The following is a 15,488-nucleotide window of genomic DNA, read 5'->3' on the forward strand; positions in this document are numbered from 1 at the left end:
TGTTCAGATCTACTTTTCGTAGATTGACTCGGGTTGTCGCAGATCTGGACGAAGTAGATCTGTTCGCGGAATGGATATTCACAGATCAGGTTGGTGTAGTTGACATTGTCGTACGTGTTGGTCGTCGGGTTTGAAGACGCCACCAGAGAAGGGAGGTCATTATAGACGCAGATCTGGTCGGGTTACCATGTCGATGTTCGTGGGCTGTAGATCAACACCAAAACGCTCGTGGTTGTTACACCGTTGCCGAATCTGGTGGCTTTGAGGGTCGCGGATGTAGTGCCGTCAGCCGTTCGTGGTTGGTTGCCTGAGGATGCTGGAGATGATGGGTTGTAGATGGTGGCTGAAGATCGAAATGAATGAGGGAGAGAAAGGAACGAAAAAAAGAAGATTACATGCGGCTGAAAGGAAGGAGAAGATGAAGAGGTTGAAGAAAATGATGAGAGAGAATATTGGTTCCTCTTTTGAATAATTCAAAGGAGATAGAAACTCATAATTAAAAAAAAAAAAGAAAGAGAGAGAAAGGAAAAAATAGAAAAGACATATCAGGAAAAAAGAAAGGAAGGAAAAGAAATAAAAAGGAAAAAGAAATGATGAGAGAAATTTTAATAGTATATATATATATATACTTCTTTTCTTTTCCTGTTGAGATTTAATTAAGTTAGATTTTTCCTTTATGGTTAATAATTTCTGGTTTGTATGTTTCAGACATTTTCATTGGCGTTATTGTTAGAGATAGAAAGACCATAATTGTGGGGGACGAGAGGTAATAAGAAAGATGAAGAAAAGAAGAAAGGGAAACTAAATAGGTCAATTTCATATTCTATATTATTGAGACTTATGCGATAATATAATTCTCATGCATAAATGTGATTTGGCATAAATGTGACGTGGTTATGTCAAAATTAAGTTGAAAATATTTGGATTGTTATTCGTTACATAGTTAAATTTTATATAGGCTGATTTTTCCTATATTATGAGCGAAAAGTTCTCAATATTTTAATTGTCTTATGAGATTTTAACAATTTTAAATGTATATAATTGTCGAACATGATATTTTACTGATATTTACCGTTTTATGCATGAGTTAAACAAGTTTCTCAGTTTTATTCTTAGTAAGATTTGCAATTACTTGTGGTTTAATTAAAATAATTGCAAAAGTTGTTTTAAGCTTATTAGTTTAAAATTGTGAAAAAGTAAAAATGAGATAATGAAGCATCTCAATGGAAGTAATTTAAGTTTGATTTCATATCTTAAATGATCGTGATTGTTGAGATTTTTTTTAATTGGTAGTGAATTTTCATTAGAATAAATTGTACTATTAAATAGTGCATAATGATGGCTAAATTTATTTCCTTTTGAAGTTGTTTATTATTATATGAGATTCGTAATCTTGAGTATTATTAAATGTGAAAATCATGAACTTATATGATTGGCTAATTATTCGTGTGTATCTGATATTATTTAACGATGTGATATTGCTATTGTGTAGCAAAGTATGAAAAATATATCTTCTTGGTGAAGTTTATTGACATGACTTTGAGAAATTAAATTAATTATTAGTTGAATAATTAATTTGAGACGTCATGAGAATGATCTTGTGAAATTAAATTTTCTTAATCACTTTTCGGTTGAAAATTCAAATAATATACATGTTCAATCTATATGCATATATCTTATAGATGAGGTGGACTTAATAGACCTATTAGGTGTAAATAAATTTTTAAATAAGTTGGTTCAATAAAAATTCATAAAAGTTGTGGGATATATACAAAATATAATATTGATACATGTTCTAGTGTAACTAAAATAGTTGCTATTAGATCTCTAATCACATTTGCTGCTATTCGTGGCCTCTTTATACATCAATTGGACGAAAAAGAATAGTATTTCTTGATGGTGATATATGAGGAGATTTTCAACTTCGAACTTTTGTGGTTACTGGTCAAGAGAATAAAGTATGCAAGCTTTAAAATTCTCTTTAAAACTAAAAAAGCTGCTAAAGTACTTTAGTAGCTTATTTAATCAAAGTTGTTTGAAGCTATCATGTGATTACATTTTACATGTTGATGACATCTACCTTTAGAGTTGATTGTGTGATTACATGCTAATATGTTGATGACATGCTTGTTTTTGCACAAATTTATATGTAATTAATGATACAAAGTTGCTTTTATCTTCACATTTTGAAATGAAAGATTTGCAAAAGGTTGATATAAAACTTGGTATTAAGATAATTAAATATGATAATGGGTTCTTCCTATGTCTATATTGAGAAAATGTTAAAAGAATTTGATTGTTTTGATAGTCAACATGTACGAACACTTTATGATGCTAGTATGAGTTTTTAAGAAACAAGGTAATAGTGTATCTCAATAATAGATATGCAAAAATTATGGATGGTATAATGATGAAATGTAGTAGACTAGACATTGCATATCCTGTGAGCAGATTGAGTAGATATATCATGGTAAAGACCATTGGACTATTTTTAATCGTTTGGATTACTGCTTGTGTTTTAACAAGTTTAATTCTATATTAGAAGGTAGTTGTGATGCAAACAGTGTTATAGATAACGATAAAGTGTCCATTAGCTAATGTGTTTCCATTAAGTGAATGAACTATATTTTATGAAATCAGCAAACTGCCATGATGATTATCTTATTATACTTATGTGTAGAAGTGTATGAATAATTGTTATGTCATGGAATATGTTAGGATTGTGGGGGGAATTTGTACTAATATCCCTACATTATGATTCACAAGTTGTCATACGGATTGCCAAAAATAGTATGTACAATGACAAGAGATAGCATATACGCTTGAGAAATGGAGTTGTGAAGCAATTACTGAAAGGTGGAATTATCTTCTTGGAGTATGTGAGATCTGAGAGAAATCTGACAAATCCTCTCACCAAAGACCTAACAAGAAGGGTAATTTTTCAGTCCTCAATTTGGGACTAAACCCCTAATGAGATATGTGAATCCATAGCCCTTCTTTTTGGGTGGTTATGCGTAGACCTGATGGATTATTGATGCTGTTCTGTGAATCCGTAGCCGTTCGTTTTTGTGGTCTATGCGTGGACTTGGATTATGTTGAGATACAATGTGAGAATCCATAGCCCTCTATTTGGGTGGTCTATATTCACTTAGGGATAATTTTTCAAAAGTCATCATAGCTCAGTTTGTTGAGTGGTTTATTTTTGGATAAACTTGATGAAGCAATAACGTGATTGTGAAGGTGGGCTGTCTTTTATGAAAGAGCTAAATGGTCTCTTTCTAGAGCTTTCATGAAGACCCGAGCTTTTATGTGCATGACCATTAATAGCACTTGATTTGTATCGCGGAATCGAAAAACAAAGGACCTTAAATGTGTTGTGAGAGTCTCAATCATAATTGTTGAAAGTTCAAGAGGTATCTCACTTTCATTAGTTAGATTGTTGCTTCACTTCACTACGCATTAATTCAAATTGAAAGATATCAATGCTTAAGTTTATTTTCTTTATTGCTCAGAATACCTTTTATCTTTACCATATGACATTCGTTGGGGATTGTTGGGAATGACAAAGTGTATTGACGAAAGGTAAAATAAATCTCTTTTATGGTTTTGAAAAAAACGTTTTATTTCCTTTTAATTATTTGAACGTTACAAAATTAATTATTTAACATTTTAATTAATTAATTAATTGTATTTTGTAACGTTTTAATTAATAAAGTTAAAACGTTTTTCTTTTCTCTTTTTAAACGAAATCAAGCTTCCTCATGCATGGGGGAAGATTATCAGCTTTTGATAGAATTTCTGAGCGGGTTCTTCGATTCCATCTTGCTTCGGCGAGTGCATTCCTGAGTTTGGAGTTGTGTTAACCTTGGGGAGCAACTGGCGTACATACGATTTAGCACTGTGGTCATGCCGAAATTGCTTTCAAGGCCGTGGTTCTTCCACGGCACAAAATCCGTTTCCATCTAATTCTTCCTCGTATTTCCAACAAGAATTTACCCATAACATATGAGTTTAAATATAAACACCAAAATGCACGGCAAGAATAATAGCTTTCCTGACATTATTTTTCCCAGCGTTTTGTGGTGTCTTGATTCTTGTAGTGATGGAAGCATTAGAGACAACAAATGCCGCTGCACTAAAACCTTGAAACCTGCAAGAAAATGAAGTTAAAAAGAAATATTTAAAGTGATTTTAAGCCTTTCTAAAATCAATTTCTTAATTTGACAAATATGAAGAACCGAAAGGGAAAGGAAAGTGATTTTAACCATGTCAAAATTACTCCAAAACACACCTATAGTCCAATTCCAGTTACATAGAATTCAACAATTCAACGATTCAACCATGCGATTCCACGACAATATTACCAGAAGCAATGGAAACAGTAATTGCATTGCATTTAATTAAATGATGCTTGCAATTTACCGAGTCAATAGAGCCATAGATATTATGATAAAAAAATATTAAAAAAAATCTTATTACCATGCCAAGGGCAAAAGTGATTTTAACCATGCCAAAATTATTCTCAAACACACCCATTGTCCAATTCCATTCCATAGAATTCAACAATTCAACGATGCGATTCCACGACAATATTACCAGAACTAATAGAAACAGTAATTGCATTGCATTTAATTAAATGATGCTTGCAATTTACCGAGGCAATAGAGCCATAAACACTATGAAAAAAAACATTAAAAAAGCCGTATTTTTAAACAAATTTAACCGTAATTCTCAAGAATTCGCAATGTGACGTCTGTGGGAAAAAGCCACACATTGATTTTCCATTTCAATTCAAGACAATTAAATTGAATTAAGAAGAAGCATAGCTAAATCCAAAATTGAAAGAAAATATTTGGGGATGTGATCCTTAACTATTATTTTAAATAAATAAAATCATGTTTTTATTTAATTTAAGTCCATTTTTATTTTTATTTTTATTTTCATGTTTCAAAAAGTTATGACTTTGCTCCTATAACATTCATGAAATTATATTTTAAATCACATGCACATATAGAAGTGGGGCTAGATAGATGACGAATTGGCTTTTAAAAAATCTCTTATGTACTCTATGTAAGAAAAATAATGACATTTTATTTATTGTTTTCAGATTCACAAATCAAATGGATTCCGTGAATATGAGTTTTACAACTTTTGGCAGATTCATTTTTGAAAACCGTTTTCGGATTCTATGATCTAAATAGTGGAAATTCTTAAAACAACATTTTTATGTTTTTAGTGAATCTGAAACTTTAAAATGTAGAATTAGATTTAAAAAAAAAGATAAAAACTTTGATAAATATATTATTTTATGTCATAAACTCATTTTATATATATTATATAACATTGTAAATAATAATTATACAAAATTTATAACAAAAATGTTAATAAAATAAACTTTAAAATGTAGAATTAGATTTAAAAAAAGATAAAAACTTTGATAAATATATTATTTCATGTCATAAACTCATATTATCTTCGTTAAAATTAAAACATTTAAAATATAATATATTATATATTATATAACATTGTAAAAAATAATTATACAAAATTTATAACAAAAATGTTAATAAATTAATTGATATTATTTTACATTAAACTAAATATTTAGTTGGTAATACTATTAGTTTACAAATATATTTCTAAATACATGTTGAGCAATTTATTAATTTGAAATTCAATTTTCAAACCTACTACCAACACATATCTGGAAACAAACAATACAACTCCCGTTTTCGTTGAATCGGTTGTTTTCAAATTTCTATTTTATGATCACCAACCAAAAGGCCCTAAGTTTTCTCTGTTCTCTCTCTGAAGGGATGTAAGAATGTTGGGAAAAATACTGCTCAATAGAATAGCTAACTACGAACTCTTTTCCCCTTCACAGTTATTCAACGAATCCCAATAAATTACGCAATAAGGAATAAGAAAAAGCACATAAACGACGTAATGATTTATATTGGTTCACCCAACTATGACTACATCTAATCTTCCGTGAGGTGCGAGTTCTACTATATTTGGAATAATACAATGGACATATAAAAACTCTCAGTGACTCTCTCTAGATGCCTCACCAAAGGCCACCTAGCTTCTAGGTAACTACAACAAACGAACCTAGGAATACAGGAATGAAAACATCACTAATAAACTCGAGAACGATGCACTATAGCTAGGATCTCAATATTTTCTGCTCCGCCGAAGTTGCCACGCGCCCCCCCTAATATTTGTGCAACCACATGAACAATACACGACAACAACCACTTAAAAACCTAAAACCAAATGAACATTAATATGGCAAAATCGTCACAGCATTGAGATGTCGTCCACGAGTCTCAATGCTACAACTATGTAGTGCGACGACTGCCTGTGTGCCTCTCCGCCTATTTTGCCTATTTGTGATAGCGTCGAGACGCTATATACAACGTCTCATCACTATCCTCTCTGCTAGCATGGCTCATGTAGCTTATTCCTTTCAATTTCATTCATCTTTTCAATTTTTACACGGTTTTGGCTCCACAAATCCCAACTGAGAAAAGTCATGAAGCCTTGTCTAACTTGAGAGTATAACCATTACGTAACCGACCAAAAACCACTACTCAGTTACAAGGTTTTTATATTTCAATTTGGTCCCTCATAAATTGGAAATTATATTTGATGGTATCTATTCATTTTACTCATGGTAAATTTATATTACTGTCTTATACCAAAACATAAACCAAATTAAATCACTTTCCTTGATTTAAATTAAATAGGAATTTACAAGAAGATTGAGCTGTTTCGACCACTTTTTATCAAAGACTATTGAAAACCTTTGAAAAATAGTAAATTTATCAACAAATATTTAAAGCCTTTGAAAAATATATGATCATTTATCGAAGCTTTTAGAAAACCTTCAAAATTATGCACTTTTTATCAAATGTTATTAAAAACCTTCGAAAAAAATACACATTTATCAACAAATTTTATAAACCTTTGAAAATTGTGTTATCTTTTATCGAAGGTATTTTGAAGGTCTTCGAAAATTATTCACTATTTTATTGAAGGTTATTCAAAATGTTTGAAAAATAGTACATTTATCAAAAAATATTTAAAGTCTTTGAAAAACATATGATCTTTTATCCAATGTTATTAAACACATTAAAAAAAGATACACATCTATCAACAAATTTCATAAACACAATTTCCAAAGGTTTATAAAAGATAGCACGTGTTATCTTTTATAGAAGGTATTTTGAAGACCTTAAAAAATTATTCACTATTTTATCGAAGGTTATTGAAAACCTTTGAAAAACAGTACATTTACCAACATCTTTAATCGAAGGTTTATAGAAAATCTTAGAAAATTATGCACTTTTTATCGAAGGTTATTAAAAAATTTCGAAAAAAGATACACATTTATCAACAATCATAAATCTTTGAAAATTATGTTATCTTTTATCGAACCTATTTTGAAAACCTTTGAAAAGGATATGAATTATTATTAAGATTGCTCAAAGCCTTCGAAAAAATTTTATTACTCTAAATGATTTACTTTTTTTATTGAAGTTTATTGAAAACCGTAAAAAATTTATAACTTTTATCGAAGGTTATTAAAAATCATCGAAAAAATATATAATATTATATTATTATTATAAAAATTGTTAAAATGTATAATGCTTTTACACATTTTGTAGTTAAATTGTAACCTATTTATAAATTAGTTGTAATAGCTTCATTGCTTTTATTATTTATTTATTTATATATTTTTTTAAAAAGTAATAGTCGTATCACAAAGTAAAAATTGTGATGCAATATTAAAAAGAAAGGAAAGAAACTCAAAATAAAATAAAAAAAGAAAAAAAAAAACCGAAGTTGAGATTGCAAAGAATAAAGGAAAGAAAAACAATAAACAAAAGCCTGGGAATTCGTGTCCCACGTCGTTAAAAGCAAGAGGAGAGCCATTGTTTTTATTATCCTGAACACCTCTTGACTTCTCTCTCGATCCTTGCCCCGACCAACTGATGTTTGTAGAACCTCGATCCTATTATGATGTCGGAGCTCGCAATGAAATGTCTCATGACCCAAGAAGTCCGATGATGTGAATGACCTAAGGTATAAATAATGAAACCCTAGGAGGGGAAGATCAAACATAAATAGGGGGAATCACCATTGAAGGTAAGTAAAAAACGCATACTAAATACTGTTGCTTGCTTAGTTATTCTCCTATAGCTGACTTAGGCGTCAGAGCTCGTGTGACAGTAGTCACACCGATTTAGGGTTACTCGGTTTTGCAGGTATACGATCTTGTGATCATCGAGCTTGGTGCGGATTTTGGCGAGAACCAAGAAGACCAAAATTCCAGAATCAACAATATAGTTACAAAGTTTATGTTCCTTTGTTTGAAAAAAAAAATCATGCCAATCAATACCTTACAAATTTTTTCATTAATTATAAATAGTAAATTAATTAATTAATATAAGATATATGTTGCATATATACTCTTTCCCTCACGTTCTCTGTATAACTTCACACCGTGAGATCCATGCGCGACCTTATGTCGCCCTGGGCACGGCCTCTCTACGGAAGGTGTTTGCATGATTCAATATCAAGGTGAATGAAGGAAGTATTTATAGTAAGTGGGAAAAGGACATGTGACAACACATCTTACGGTCTCCTCCATTGGTTTGCATCGTGAGGTTTCATACACAACCTGCGTGTCGTTGTGGAGCGACCACCCTACTGAATGTCTGCTGTATGGAATCAATATCAGGGCAAACTCCATAAATGAATAAGATTCCTTAGGTTTTGCACCAATATTTCCTTTCCCTACAGAAGGCTTATTGGGGTGGACCTCTCGGGTAGGAAGGCGGTTCACACTTATGGAAAATTGTTAAGTTAGTTAATAAATTTTTGACCAAACAAACGGTGACTAATTTCTTTACGAATAAGAGTTATTCTGGTGTAATACTTAGTAGATTATCTCGATTCAGTGAAGGAGTAGCTAACTGCTACATGATAGTTGTTGTTCTAAATCACTAAAGTATCATTGCAAAAATAATTTTGTTTGCTAGGATACATTATTACTTTTTGCTTAAAAGTTATAAGATTTAATGGGTAGTGCAAATGTACCTAATATAGATTTATTTGGTTTCAGCAGGTTTACTTATGTGTAATTGCGTTACTTGCAATTGAAAAACATAATGGTGAAAACTCCACTCAATGGAAAACGAACTTGAATACAATTCTCGTGGTAGATGATCTAAGATTTGTCTTTGAATAAGGAGTGTCCTTAGGCTCCCACATCCGATGAATCCTGAGCTGGTCGGGATGCTTATGACAGGTGGACCAAGGCCAATGAGAAGGCCAGGGTCTACATATTGGCAAGCATATCTGATGTGTTGGCCAAGAAGCATGAGAATATGGTCACCACTAAAGAGATCATGGACTCGTTGCAGGACATGTTTGGACAACCTTGTCCACTCAAGTCTGGCACGATGTTCTCAAGTTCATATTCAAGGGCCGCATGAAAGAAGTAACATTAGTGCGAGAACACGTTCTCAATATGATTGTCCACTTTAAAACGGTCAAGATGAACGAAGCTATCATAGACGGGAGGAGTAATTTTATTTATTAACTCCATGTCTTATACATAAGTATAGATTCTTTTATTATTCGAACAATTTATTAAACAAATAGGGGGTGTAGCTCATATGGTAGAGCGCTCGCTTCGCATGCGAGAGGCACGGGGTTCGATTCCCCGCACTTCCAAAATTTATTTTTTTATTATTCAAAAGATTATATATATTCTCATAATAAATTTTAGTACTTAATATTTATTAAATAATTATCAACCTAATTATAAAATGCAATTCGAAAAAGCATCTAAAGTTACATTTTTTTAGTACGATTCCCCGCACTTCCAAAATTTATTTTTTTATTATTCAAAAGATTATATATATTCTCATAATAAATTTTAGTACTTAATATTTATTAAATAATTATCAACCTAATTATAAAATGCAATTCGAAAAAGCATCTAAAGTTACATTTTTTTAGTACAATAAGTGGGATAGGAGAATTCGAACTCATGACCTATTAGTTAGAGATAAATGCTAATTACCATAATTTTATTGAATAACTTAAAGAATGAAATGCTCTATACACAAGTCTAGATTATACTATAATTTGAATATTTTATTAACTAATTAGGGGGTGTAGCCTCATAGGGTAGAGCACTCACCTTGGATTGTTCCAAATTATAGTAGAATCTAAAATTGTGTATAGAGCATGAAGTTATTAAGTAAAATTATTTAATAACAAAAAAAAAAATTTTAGTTTATGACAACATGGTTTACAACATGTGAGGGTGGGGAATCAAACTCACAACCTTTTGGTTAAGGATATAAGCCAATTACCGAGCTATACTCGCTTTAATAGCTGTCTTCACATAATCTAATTTGCATGTCTCGCCTTAAAAATGAAACATGAAGATTCAGATAATAACAAAAAATTAAATTTTGGAGGAATCAAAAGGTAGGGAATCAAACTCACATCTCACCTTAAAAAGGCAATATAAAGAATAACAACCTTTTGGTTGGAGATATAAGCCAATTACTGAGCTATACTCGCTTTGACAACTGTCTTCACATAATCTAATTTGCATGTCTCGCCTTCAAAATGAAACATGAAGATTCAGATAATAACAAAAAATTACATTTTGGAGGAATCAAAAGGTAGGGAATCAAATTCACATCTCGCCTTAAGAAGGCAATATAAAGAATAATAACAAAAAATTAAACTTCCTCTCGCATGCAAAGCGAGCGCTATACCATATGAGCTACACCCCATACTTGTATAATAAATTGCTCAAAGTAGACTAGAGTCTAAACTTAAGTATAGATCATTCCATTAATTAACCCGCGATCTTTTGGTCGGGATATTTGCCTTATGAAAATTTTCATATTTTATCAAAAGGTAACACTTTGTAGGAAATTATATATATTCTTTTACAGTAGATGTAAGTCAATATGTCTCTCTTAATAAGAAAACATGAAGGTGGTTTTGTTTGAAAGACTTTTATAATTTTCAAGACTCAGTAGAGTGAGCCATGCTGATTGAAGTGCTTCTTCATGAACATTGATTACATTTTCCGGTGCTAATTCATTATTTTTTTTAGTACAATATGAGGGATGGAGATCGAACTTACAACCTCTTTGTAGGAGATATATGTCAATTACACATTGGGTTATGTTCGCTTTCGCCAATTCATTATCAACCATGCATTAATTCCTAATGCATTGATGCTTGAAGCAAGTCGTCATGCCCTTACTCTACAACTCTGTTTAAATTATGGTTGTAAATATCCCAGTTCGATTTGGTTTTCGGGTAGGGGGTGGAAAACCGAAATCGGTTCGGGTCACTGGAGACGAAAATCGAACTGATCCGACATGAACTGGTTCCGTTCAGACCGTTTTTTTATTATTTTTTTAATTTTTATTTTTTTATGACACTACCTACTTAATTCCAAGTAAAAAAAAACCTATATACTTTTGCATCGAAAGGTAAAAGTTAACGTTCACATGTACTTTTGAATCTTAAAAGTAATGCTTAAAAATTTTAAGTATCATTTTAACTAATTAAACATTCCAATATTGACATTTACAAAATTCTTAACAAAAAAATACTAAATCTTTTCAAGTCTATTGTCATTCGCTAAATCTCGATTTCCATCATCAAAACTCCAATTCCATCACTAGACTTCAAAACTCTACAAATGAAACAATAATTATTAATTAATATTTTACATAAAATAAAATTCATGTAAATGAAATAGAGATAAACAATATTTTTAGAGTAGAAGTTAGAACCACATAATCGAATTTCGAGTTTTCAAAGGCAGCTTTCATCTCCTTACGTATGCTTGAGTATTCTAAATAAGAAAGAAAAACAATTAGTTCATTAAGATTCATAATAGAATAAACAAATTTTCAAAAAAATATTATAATGACACTACTTCTTACCTTCGTCAATTTCTTCTGCTCCATCAATTTCTTCACTTATATCATCAAGAGGTTTTGATTGAAGCCAATTTTGTGCACAAATGAGTGCCTCCACAGTTTGAGGAGTTAATGAGCTCCTAAAAGAATCCAACACCCGTCCTCCAGTACTAAAAGTTGACTCAATGGAACAATAGATATAGGGATGCTGTAGATGTCCCTAGCTACTTGGCTAATAATCTTATATTGACTAGAATTTACCTTTCACCAGTTTAATAAATCAAAATCATCATCTTCAGCACACGCCTGATATAGGTAATGAGTCACCTCTGTTTTTCCATCATCTGGATCTTTTTTCTTACTTTGTTTATATCTACCGTGAACAGAAGCACGTACCTTATAATTTTCAATTTCACCAGATGCACTAGAAGAGATATATGATATTTCACTTTGATAAGTCGATATCTCTATGAGTGTGGATGGTTGTGTTTGAGAGAGGTGTTCCTTTGGCATTGACATTCGTGTATAATAGTCATCACAGAATTGACGTAATGCTGCTTCAACCTTATTTGTCCACAAAATTGCATTTTCTTCCTCCACAAATTCATGAAAGCAATAACTCATGTAATTTAACTTATGTCTAGGGTCAAACCAACTGCAACATATAACAATACGTTCATCTTCTCACTTGTAGTTATGCCCCAATACTTGTTAAATTTTGCTTGCATGCTTGATGCCATTTTACTTAACAAGACATTTTCATACAAAAGAGTATTCACAAATTGTTTCTTGAACCAAACACATTTCATCAAAAAATATGTTCGAAGTCACAGACATTGATGCAGAAAATTTTAGGGTAACATTTGAAAATATTTTCAAGAACCCTACAAATACTCTAGCATTACACCAATCTTCATTAGTAGGTCTGTCACCTTCTGCAATATAATTTGGGTCATGATCCTCTAATCTTTCAAAAGTCTTTTGGAACTTAATTGCTCCATCTAACATTGTGAATGTTGAATTCCATCGTGTTGGGACATCCATAGTCACACAACTTTTTGTTGAAATGATATCTTTGTAGACACCGTATTTGGTCCGGCTCTTTTTTTTTTCTCTTCAATTTTTATTATTTATTTTTTAGTATAAAAAATGAGAAAAATAACATATAATTAAATTAAAATAAAAATCTGTAGTTTTATTAATTAGTATTAAAAAATGAGAAAAATAACATAGAATTAAATTAAAATAAACATTTGTAGTTTTATTAGAAAAAAGAAAATAATAACAAAATTATATATTTTTTTTCTCTGTTTAATTTTAAAGAGGGAGTAAGTTTCGTTCGTTCTCCCTCTATTTTTCCAAAGTAGTTTTGATCTTTTTTTTTCTCCTTTTTAAAAATAACTTAGCATTTCCTCGTATATAAAGAGGGGTTTCATTTGTGTGAAGGGAGAAGAAGCGTAACACGAGATGTAAATAAGGGAAATAGGTTTGAGGATAGAAATTTTCTTTCTTTTCTACTTTTATAAAAGAATCCACCATGACCTATCATCTGTAAAAAATTCTTCCTTCCTCTCTCACCAACTCCACCATAACTCTGTCATCATCTCTCACAACTTTTCATATCTGTTTTTTTTCTATCTCATTGAAAATGTGGCAAGACACCACCACGAATTCGGCGGCGGTGAACAGGCCCGTCGGAAGCAGCGAACTTCGACGATGATACGAACTTACGACCGACACTACGTGCGAGACCCATAAGTAGCTTTACCTCTGGTGGCGGTAGGACCTTCAACAGCGCAAATAGCATCAGTACTCTGGTGACACAACCGGCCTCGAACAACCCATTCTGGCGCACCATGAACAACAGTAATGTTCAGCAGCTCGACCCGACTCCCACTAGCACATAAGCTCTAACGACCTCCCTCTGCAGTAAGCTTTAAGTGGGTAACAAAAAAATAAATCAAACCAAGTTTTTTTTAAGTAAAAAATAAAGCTCATAAGATAACTTTGAAATCAATTTGGGAAAAGAAAATAAAGATTTTTTTTATAAATAAGATTTGTTTTAAAGTAAAAGAGTTTTTTTTAAGACAAATAAAAGTGAGGTTTAAAAGAAACAATTCGTTTTAAGTTTTTGAGCATTTTTTTAATTCAAAATAAATAAAATGTTGGTTTTTTTTAAAAAAATAAAACTTTGTTTTAAAATAAAGAAACTTATTTCTTTTTTAAATAAATTTTGTTTTAAGATAAAATGAATTTCAAATTGCAAAGTAAAAAGTTTGATTTTTAAAAATAAAGTTCAAGTTAAATGGGTTTTTTTTTTAAATAAAGTTTTAAAATAATGTGTGTTTATTTTAAATGAAAATGTAGTTTGCATTATAAGGTCTTGGCACATTGGCAACAGACTTGGATACTAATATTTGGGACCCAAGTTTGAATCCTTGCATGCCTTAAAATAAAATTATTTTAATTAATTTTTTTAGAATTGTTTTTATTAAATAATTATTTTAAATAAAAGATTTCGTTTAGATTTTTTTTAACAAATTTTAAAAATATAAGTTTGTATTTTAAAAAAGAAAGTTGAATTGCACCATGAGGTGTTGGCACATTGGTAGGTGGTTTGAGTATCAATATACATGTTACAAATTCAAGTCTGAATGTGCTCTAAAATATAAATGATTTATTATTTATCATTATTATTATTATTATTATTTTTACTAAATAATTATTTCGAAAACTCCAATGATGTAAATTGGAACCTTCCAATATTCTCGAAGTGATAATTTTTGTTCAATGACCTTAGTGCCACTCATACCTATTAATTCATATCTTATAACAAAGTGTGAATTAATATAACGTGAGACATTTAAATAAAAAACACAAAAATATTTTCTTTTGGACCAAATAATACAATAGGATAATTTATGATAAAATGTGGTACCGTTTTTGAACGGGTGTCATAGGTTGCTAACACCTTCACTACGCTCAGTCAACTGCAGAACCAAAATTCTATTTTCGTAGACAAAGTTTTTTATTTTTATAATTGGGTGATCAATCACACCTCGTAGATGATTGGTGGCGACAGTCCAAACCCTTATCTCGAAAGAGACCCTTTAGGGGATGACTCCGGCCGCTCCGCGTCGCGATGACGTTGCGACAATCTTCTTTAGCAAAATCGTTAAATATTTGCAATCTCGAAGGAGATGACCTAACATACTTCACAACATTTCTAATACGAATGATAGAAAGATGCAAATCCTTTAAAGCATCACCGACAATCAAATTCAAGATATGGGCACAACATCTAACATGGAAATTCACCATCTAATACCAACATGTTTTTTTCCTTTTAACTTTGTAATCAAATAAGTCATTGCTCCATCATTTGAGCTAGCATTATCAACAGTCACAGAAATTTTTTTGTCAATGTCCTAACTTTGCAAGCATTTTTCAATTGCTCTTTCTATTGTATCTCCTTTGTGATTAGCTATTTGACCAAAGTTTAAAATTCTTTTGTGT

The 15,488-nt window shown here is 31.1% G+C and overlaps 1 non-coding gene and 1 pseudogene across 1 annotated transcript; one reads left to right on the plus strand and one right to left on the minus strand.

Moving 5' to 3' along the window:
• The first annotated feature begins 9,671 nt into the window (after window positions 1-9,671).
• TRNAA-CGC (transfer RNA alanine (anticodon CGC)) lies at window positions 9,672-9,744 on the plus strand. The gene has a single exon. It is a non-coding gene; the product is annotated as a tRNA-Ala (tRNA).
• Window positions 9,745-11,792: 2,048 nt separating this feature from the next.
• LOC148213201 (zinc finger BED domain-containing protein RICESLEEPER 2-like) lies at window positions 11,793-13,016 on the minus strand (annotated as a pseudogene).
• Between the last annotated feature and the right edge of the window lie 2,472 nt (window positions 13,017-15,488).

Source organism: Momordica charantia (assembly GCF_013281855.1).
Source record: "Momordica charantia cultivar OHB3-1 chromosome 1 unlocalized genomic scaffold, Mcharantia_2.0 BLBB01000001.1, whole genome shotgun sequence".
Taxonomy (NCBI): Eukaryota; Viridiplantae; Streptophyta; class Magnoliopsida; order Cucurbitales; family Cucurbitaceae; genus Momordica; species Momordica charantia.